General features: G+C 34.6%; 1 long non-coding RNA gene across 2 annotated transcripts in view; it reads right to left on the bottom strand.

The window, feature by feature from the left end:
• LOC135200384 (uncharacterized) overlaps positions 1 to 10,000 on the bottom strand; it is a 72,460-nt gene that overhangs the window by 59,140 nt on the left and 3,320 nt on the right. The window contains exon 1 of one of the 2 annotated variants that reach the window (XR_010311277.1): positions 8,806 to 8,952. The exons of the other annotated variant lie outside the window; for it this stretch is intronic. This is a non-coding gene — a long non-coding RNA (uncharacterized LOC135200384). Of the gene's footprint in view, positions 1 to 8,805; positions 8,953 to 10,000 lie in introns of those variants that run through there. 2 annotated transcript variants of the gene reach the window in all.

The following is a 10,000-nucleotide window of genomic DNA, read 5'->3' as shown; positions in this document are numbered from 1 at the left end:
GCTTACGTTGGTGATATTTATATGCATATTATATACAAATACATAGATACATACATACATACACACATATATGTATGTATATATATATATATATAGATATATATATATATATATATATATATATATATGTATATATATATATATAATATATATATATATATATATATATTATATATATATATATATATGTCTGTGTGCGTATGTGTGTGTGTGTTGTTTAAAATCCATCATATGAGGAGATTCAAGAGGCCCCGCATTCCTTTGAGGGATATATTTCTTAGAGCTCTTAGCATACTTCAAAGTAATATAATAACAATAATAATAAAACTAAACTAATGAAAATTATAAGAACAAAATTATAAATCATAATAACAATAATAATAATAATTAATAATAATAAAATAAATATGAAAAAATCTAAAATAAATAAAAAATAAAAAATACGAATAAAAAACTAAAATTAAAAAAAATAGTAAAAATAAAGCTACGTTAAATCGAGGGTAAAGGATGGCCATCAGAAGATCTTGCCCTCAGCGAAAAAGCAATGGGTTAAGACAAGTGGTGTCGATCTGTAGTACCTGTCAGTTGAGGGGGAAAAAGTAGTTTCCGAAATATATAACGCTATAAAATCTATCATCCCCTTCCGCGTATTTATGGCTAACCTTTATATATATATATATATATATATATATATATTATATATATATATATATATATATATATACATATATACACACAGATAGACACACACACACACACCCACACATATATATATATATATATATATATATATATATATATATATATATATATACACACACTTTAATACACATAGGCACTTATATTCACCTAAGAGGGAGACCTTCACATATACTAAATCTATTCAAGCAATCAAACCTTAAATCGTTCAAAAGTAAATATAGCGAACTACGTACACACCCAAACAGTATACTGAACTAACGAGAACCATAAAAAAATAATAAATAAATAAAAAAAAAGGCCGCCAAAGTTATTAATAAAAAAAAACTTACGCAAGGAGCCGTTGGCGCATGGTCTGCTTGCTCAGGATGTCAACACGACGACGATAAACACCACAATATTCCCGTCAGTTCTTGGGAAATGCTAATGAGACGCCTCCGTCAAGTCCAAAATGCTGATTGACCGCATACGTCGTGACTTTTCAGAAAGTCCCACACTACTACCGGGCGTTTGGCGGGAAGAAAACGTCACCGTTTCAACATCTTCGTCGAACTGCCAACTTTCTGTTGTATTTTCTTACTTTTTATTTATTCAGCTTTATTTTCTGTACGCGTTTTCAGTATCATTCATTTACATTCTTTTAGCGTACGTCTCTGCAAGGTCGGAATGATCTGACAAATGAGATATTGTTGAAAATGACGGTGCACCAACACGACGCAGGTGACATCCCGGTTGTGAAGAGAATAGACGCGTTTCGGAATGTCTGGAATAAATATCGTGTCCTTCTTCCTTCCTTAATTTTTCAGAATAATGTGACGAAAAAAAATTACAGGTAAGCATAAAGACTAACAAAGACAATGTCCAGGTTTACGATTGTTAAGAATCGTCAAGTTTCTGATGGTTTTGAACAGCTTTGACGAAAGGCCATTTTCTATATCGGAAACTATTAGCAAATATCGCTTCTTCCTAACTGAATTTCTCAGGCGTGGCCTTCAAGGGTGACGTAATTTTACGGACCTGAAATGGGTACATGCCAAAACAGACCGAAAATACAGGAGGGGGGTGGGGGGGAATGTCATGCCCGTATCACAAGCAAATGCACTTGCATAGATGCTAATATATATATATATATATATATATATATATAGTTCTGTACCTGGAATAAGATATCTCCGAGTAAGACATAATAAAATGATGACCAAAGGGCAATTATAATCATTGTCGCTTCCAGAACATATTGTGTGCTTAGAGGCCTGGCTTAAAAGAGAAGTTACTTTATAGAACTATACAGCCATACCATCAGTACTAGAACGAAAAAGAGTAGCATAATTATCTTGAAAAGCACAAAACATCGTCGTCAGTTGAGGAAACCGGTCATTTGAATTTTTTTTTTTGTGCACAATCACGAGAGCCACATTGTAAACAAAGTATGACTTGCCTGAACGTGCCATAATATATAAATATATATACACATATATATATATATATATATATATATATATATATATATATATATATATATATATATATATATCCAAAGAAGTGCGTCAATTTCCTTTTACTTGTTTTACAGAAAAAGTGAATTTTCTTGAATTTTCTTCTCATCACTGCCGCTGACTATTAGCTCTCTCTCTCTCTCGTAAAAGAAGGAAATGATGTCTGATAACTTTTCTGTGCGACCAACCTTTTGCCAACGAGTCTGAAGATTGAATTATCGTGCGCTGGTAAGCAACCTTTAATAAGAAATAGACCGTACTGTTGACTATAGTAGATTCACATCAGCCGTGCATTTGATGTCTAGGCCAGTCCCTTACGACGCTCCTGATTGGCTGTCGATAAGCTAATGACAGGGCTGGAAACTCTCAGTCTCTCTCGAGAGTTCGCATAAGCAGGATATATGTTCCATCTGAGCTGAGGGATGCGTCTTTCAGGAGATGTGGAACATACATCCTACCCATGTGAACTCTCAAGAGAGACTGGGAGTTTCTAGCCCTGTGATTAGCTTATCAACAACCAATCAGGAGCGTCGTAAGGGACGGGCCTAGACATCAAATGCGCGGTTGATGTGAATCTACTATAGTAGGTTTCTAGGGAACGATAACGCACCCTTCAGAATCGTTAGCCACTAGTGAAGGAATCATGATGATTATTATACTTCGTGATGAATCATCCACCAGACAAAAGGAGGCTGCAATGAATGGCAATGAAAGATTTAATATCGTTTTCATAATGAAACTATTGTCGTGAAATGACGAATCTTACGTATACACATCAAGAAGCTTCCGGATTTGATACACTATTGCATACCACCTTTTCCACTCTCTCAGCTCTCTTCCTCATCCTTAAGCGTATAAACTTCTACGGATGAATGTCTAAAGGAAGTGAAAAAAAAATAGACTAAACCGTTATATTTTACCGGAGTGTGATACGTTCAATTCAGTTCTAAATAGGGCGAGTTTTTAAAGGAGGTCAGATTTTAGATAAATACTACTACTAATACTAATACTACAAATAATAATAATAATAATAATAATAATAATAATAATTAATAATAATAAATCCCTCCATATTACTGAAATGTAATGCTTGCAAACACTTGTAAATTAACAGATTATTTAATTGCACAATGTTTTCAGCGCTAATAGTGTTGCTACTACTACTACTACTACTACTAATAATAATAATAATAATAATAACAATAATAATAATGATAATAATAACAATAGGGAAAAAAGTCAACAGAGAACTCCTAATCACTGTGTTCCTTTCCTTGGCGAAGGCCAGCCAAGCGTCTGAGGATTTGACGCAACCTGCCACGTCTGACCGATCATTGGCAGGACCAAGTTGAAAATCCCCCGAAATTGGAGGTATTCGCAACAGGAAACAACGACGGTTAAAAAGATACGAGGAGGCCAAAGGAAGAACAGCGAAAAGGAAGTTAAGGAATCGCTGGTAATAGGAGATTAAGGGTGTTGTCGTGTTTCAGCTATAAGCCATAAAAAACGGCTGTCTTAGAGAGGCACTTCCCCGGAGATGATAAATATTTGTGTGCGTGTGTGTTTCACAATGGCATCATCGCCATAACCCTTATCGTCTATATCAATAATTACATTTAACAATGCCCATAATGAACGTTAGTAATAAATTTACTAATGACACAAATGCCATCACAAGACCAAATGTCTCTCGTGATTATATACACACGTGTATGTATATGTATTATGTATATATAATGAACTGGTAAGTCCTAGTTAAACAGCTTACCTGTGGATGGATCACTTGGTATAAATACCGCCTCTTCTGTAACTTTTCCGAAGAAATTTTTAGCGAGAGAGAGAGATTCTTGTAAGATAGCAAAGAAGCCATATAACAAAAAGAATGCAAAGCAGTTGATAATAATGTGTCATGGAAGAGCTGAACTCGAAACGTGTTCCCAAGAGATACCGAAAGAAACCCTTCCTTGAAGGATTAACATTACCAAATCTTGCTTCACGTAGACTGAAACGTTTGGTACAGTGATACTGCCTGGGAAGACTAGAATAAAAAAAAAAATAAATAAATAAAAAAATAAAACTAAAAGCGTTACTAAGAAGGAGGATATCTGAAAACCTTTGTCAGGTTAATTTGTCTTATATATATAAATATATATATATATATATTTATATATATAAAAGTTTGCCACGGAGGAAAAAATGAAAGGCCTTTCATTTTTTTCCTCCGTGGCAAAAACCTTTATTTATAGCATCACGTTTTATATACTTTGTGATCAAGTTCATTCTATATATATATATATATATATATATATATATATATATATATATATATCTATATATATATAGATAATATATATATACTGTCAACCAGAAAATCAGACTGATCGTGTGGTGTGGATATGTATCGAAGTGAGTTAAATACATTCATAGGCTCTTCACAGGGTTATCAAGAGGGATAAAGACAAAATACTTAACTGCCTTATTTTAGCGGAGCGTAACGGCAATGAATGTCATCAGCTTAAAAATAAATAAGTACAGACTAAAATAAAATTAAAAAAAAGGCATTCTACGAATAAACGTGCAATTTTCATAAATCTGATTGTTTATATTTTTCGAGGAAAAAGATGACTACGAGGAAAAGACGAGGAAAACATGAAGGGCATTCTACCCCACCTACCGACTTCCATGGCTTTATATCTTATTCCTGTGCCACATGATGACGTCACGATTCCCCATGGAACTAGGTACTAGTACCTCTCTTAATTAATGTAATCTTAAAAATGACTGGGCGAGAATTTTAACCTTTATTATTATTATTATTATTATTATTATTATTATTATTATTATTATTATTATTATTATTATTATATTATTATTACTTATTTTATATTATTATTATTATTATTATATTATTATTATTATTATTACTATTAAATATTTTATTAAGAAAATGGAGACGAATATACTTGTCAACTAGGTAAACTATTTTGTTACTGAAAGTTTGAAAAAATGAGAAATAATAATAGAGAGGCCTAGATCCATCATTTTTCCACTTCCAGTACATCATTTAAGTAAATGTGACCTTGAGAAACAAAGGGCAAGAGTCTTCTAATAAACTCATGGCACACAGGAAACCCAGAGAAGAGAAACAACCTTAAGTTCTCGAGAATGAGTTAAAACAACGGGTAAACTGAGAATGAAAATGACTCAAGACCATAAAGAAAACTATGATTAACCAAACAAAATAAAAATAATTATAATAATCAGGTAAAAAATGGAAAACATGAGTTTAGAAGGGGCCGTGAATGTTCTAACGAAAGGGAGACGGTGGTCTACGGCACTAGTAGGGAGAGGAGGAAAGGTAGGGTAGGGGGAGGGTGAGGGACAGGTGTCATGGCGGCAGGTATAAAAGGGAGAGTCTGCAGCACTTACGCCATTTGGCTGCGGAAGCCGCAAAGCGCAACATGAGAGGTGCCACGGTGTGTGCTCGCTTTTCTTTTGTGTGGATTAACGGCCTGTCGTATTTTTTGGTGCAATTGTTATCATGTTTATTTATATCATTTTCTAAGAGGAGCTTTAAAATAAGCCTTCCGTCGACGACAACTTTGCCCTGGTTTGGAGTCTACGATCAGCAACGACAATGAGTGTTTTTTTACGTCATTCAGTTTCATTTCTGCATCTTTCTTAATTTTTTTTTCGTTTCTTTTTCATGCATGAATAGTTTTCTATATATATATATATATATATATATATATATATATAGTAAATATATATATATATATACACCTTATCTTACAGTGTTGCATTAAATCTACGTTAAGAATTGTTTTCTCGGGTTGTTTCTTCGGGAACTGACTATCTCTTGGAGAATTTATTTCAAATTAGAGTTTTTAAAATTTAAGTCAGCATGTTTTTAATAACTCTGGAATGCTATGCTCAGTGAAAACAAATATTTCGAATGAATAATTACATACAATAACGCACAATATATATATATATATATATATATATATATATATATATATATATATTATTACATACATAGGTATATATATATATATATCATACATATATATATATATATATATATATATATATATAGTATATGTGTGTATAGATATATATATTATACTACATTCTTCTTTTGGCAACACAATACCTCTAAAGGATAACAATACGTAAATAACAGTATAACCGTCATTATTTTCAGTTGAGTTTACTCGCCGAAAAGTACACACACACAAATTCGTCGGTCCAGACACAGTCAGACATCTCTCTATACGACGTACTATCTACCATAACCTAACTCTTAACAATATACATACACACACATATATACACATACATATATATATATATATATATATATATATATATATATATATATATATATATGACATACACATAAAAATACACACACATATAACACTACTTTGGAGCAAGCGCCTGGAAGAGAAATAAATCACATAACTTACGCGTAATCGGGAGACGCTGCTGCTGATAAAAAGACATTACATAATCGTCGCTCGGTCTGTCTGTGCATCACCTGGCGCAGCTACGATCACCTATCGTCGTTTCTGGGGATCGTCATGAACGATCGTTATTAACGATCTCCACCTGGACCACTTCGTGATGAAAACGAATGTCGAAACTGTTTGAAGGAATCGATGATTTATTTATTTATTTATTTTTAATGCGAAGTAAACAACGAGCAACAGACTTTGCGGTTTGTTTTTTCTTTCTTTTTTCTCTGAACAGCGGACAGGTCCGCCCGTCAACGAACATTTTTATCTTATTCATTTTCGAGTTTTTCGTTTGTTTTACTTTTTTATTTACTTTTCTCGTTACTTTTGGTGTGCGTTTTTTTTTATGTATTCGGTTATGTTACTTCCCTTGTGTTTCTGCAATTCATGTTTAAATTCATAGGTTATAAATAAATATATTTATAAACACACACGAAATGTATGCACAGATCAACTCGAACCACGAAGCCTTCCTATGGAACAAAAGGACCTTGGGCGAGTTTCAGCTGATCAGGATTACCCAACATCAAGATGATATGATAAGTGGAAAAAAAAAAGAAAAAAAAACGGCAATCGCAATTCTCTGACATAATTACGTCGAACTTGCATCAGCGGAACATAGCAAATCGCGTCAAACGAAACACTGTCGATGATGATGATGATAATTGTGCTTCCAGGGTCGAGCGCGAGAGACAAGAGTTTTGGGTTCGATGATCCGCTGGTGCGACAGTATAGAGAGAGCGAGGATATTCGACACCATTTCAAAACGCTTCATTTGTTCGACTTAGAATATGCTAGCAGTCTATGATGTTGGTTTTGTTAAGGTTGCGGAATACGTGATAATCAACCTCTTAGCAAAAGAGATACATCATTCGACACTTAAATTGTTAAAGATTGCAAGCTGCAATTCTTTCTGAAAATAGTTTGACAGCCATCCATCCAAAAGTTTTGATGAATTAAACGTTAACTCTATTGTTTTAGAGAGAGAGAGAGAGAGAGAGAGAGAGAGAGAGAGAGAGAGAGAGAGAGAGAGAGAGAGACTCTTGCTGAAAGAAGTTCGACTTCCAGAGTCATCGATGAATTTAAAGAAATACATGTTAACTCGTTTATTTAAAAACAGCTCAGAAGAAGAGAGGAGAGAGAGAGAGAGAGAGAGAGAGAGAGAGAGGAGAGACCCATAAAAAATAAAACAATCTCTAATACAAAAAATGAAATAAGTAAATAAATAAAAACATATCCACTTTCACTACCGTACACAAAATCTAACATGACAATCTCGTAATCGTATTACACCTAGAACACCCCCCCCCCCCCCCAACTTTTTTTTCGCCTGATCATTCTCTTGCATCGCATTATGTTCCGTATGCAATCATACGGCGTAAAACAGACGTGCTCTCTCTCTCTCTTTCGCGCGCGCGCGAACCCCACCTGTTTCCTATCATTCACGTCCGTTGTCTCCTTCGGAATGGGAGTATTGCAGGGGGGGGGGGGGGGTGTTCTTTTCTTCACACGTGTTATCGGAAATATGAAAATGCGAGGAATTGTACATTTTCTTCTTCTCGAATATGTCCCGGTTCTCGAATAAGATTCGCGAGATTTCCTCTTTGGTCAAAGTTTTATAAATACGCCGGTGATACTGTTATATGGAAGCTGTGCTTGGGAACACAAGAGAAATTCACTACTATGCAGAAAAATGTTTCGTAACGGAATGAAAGAATCAATGAAAACTTTTTTTTTTACGCTATAAAGTTATAAATACCAATAAGATTAACACTGACAAATCTATAGTGGTACAATACTACCTGGAAATTTAAACATCGAAAGATATATATTCAATGAGCATTTTAATCTTTAATAATATGAAAGCAACATTACCGATAAAAAAATTATTCAAATAAGCCGCAAAAACATCACCAGACCACCGACGAATCGAAACACAGTGACGCAACAGCAATTCGTGAGTGACGCCACTTCGTGAATAGACGTAAAAGAAGACATACTACGGAAAAAACAAGCAGGAAAGAAAGGTAGCGGTGTCATCGATAGCACACACACACACAACTACCTGGAGGCTCTGTATAATCTCCTACCTCAGGAATGTCGCGCTACGACGAGGTGTTTGAAATCGAAGCCTGGAGGGAAGGAAGGATCTTTGACTAGCGATGTCCGCAGCGCGAAATTCGTAAGTTTCCCAACCCCTTCGCATTTTCCAGGGATGCAACGGAGTACCCTGACCTCTCCCTGGAAAAAAAAAGAAAAAAAAAAAAAAGCTGGACGCCATATCTCAAAAACTAACCAAAGAATTTTCCGGACAATAATCTCATTGTGTTTCCCACAGACAATATTGATCGTATGTTCTTTGCCTATCTGAACCTAACCTAACCTAAGGGTATGGAGAGAGAGAAAAAAAAAAAAAAAAAAAAAAAAAAAAGAGGGGGGGGGGGGGGGAGACGCACCCTGGTGCAATATTAGCATAGGATATCGCAGGAGTTTGCAACCCGGTCCTGACTATGTTGCGTCTTCTAGGTAGTCTCGACCGAGTATTTGTTGAAGCCCATTTCGCACTTTCGGTGTAATGCAAAAATTTTTCCAACTATTGAATAATTCTGAGGTCCGTGTTGATAATTACTGACTTAACCTTCGTTGGCAAATCAGGGAATGAAAATGGATGATTCCTAAGGAAAATATATAATTTACTGGAAAACTGGAAAGGAGATTATCATAGATCTGGAACCGCGCACATTTGAGGAAACATAAGAATCCAAGTGTATATCACAGGAAACAGCACGGCCACATGGAAAAGGATAATGAAAAGGTGAAAAAAGGGTGATATTTAGTGAAATATTATATTATTCATCATGAACGAAGTGGTGATAGATGGGAAAAATTAAATGTGACATTTTTGAAGCACATGACGAAACTGGTTCATAAGTCGACAAAAATTTCACGGACGCGAATGAATAAGTTATTCAAACGGATGGATAGCAGTAGATGATATCGCATGATAAATGGGGAAAAAATTGGACTGGATACGAAGAAAAGGGAAAATTTGAGAATAAACGATAGAACAGTGCCAGGCCCCAAAACATAAAGATAAGCCGGATAAAATAGAAAAAGAACAATCACTTATCAAATTAAATCTAGCATTGCACAAAATAGCTACAAACGAATATCTATTTCTAAAGTAACTTGGGAATCTTATTTACAACTTACAAATCGTAATCATCCAAAAAAATTTAGGATAATTACGAATGATTTCATGCATCATGTGCAGTGCATGGGAGT

Source organism: Macrobrachium nipponense, chromosome 26 (assembly GCF_015104395.2).
Source record: "Macrobrachium nipponense isolate FS-2020 chromosome 26, ASM1510439v2, whole genome shotgun sequence".
Lineage (NCBI taxonomy): Eukaryota > Metazoa > Arthropoda > Malacostraca > Decapoda > Palaemonidae > Macrobrachium > Macrobrachium nipponense.
Note: the sequence above shows the minus strand (reverse complement) of the source record. Positions and strands in the feature narration are given on the sequence as shown.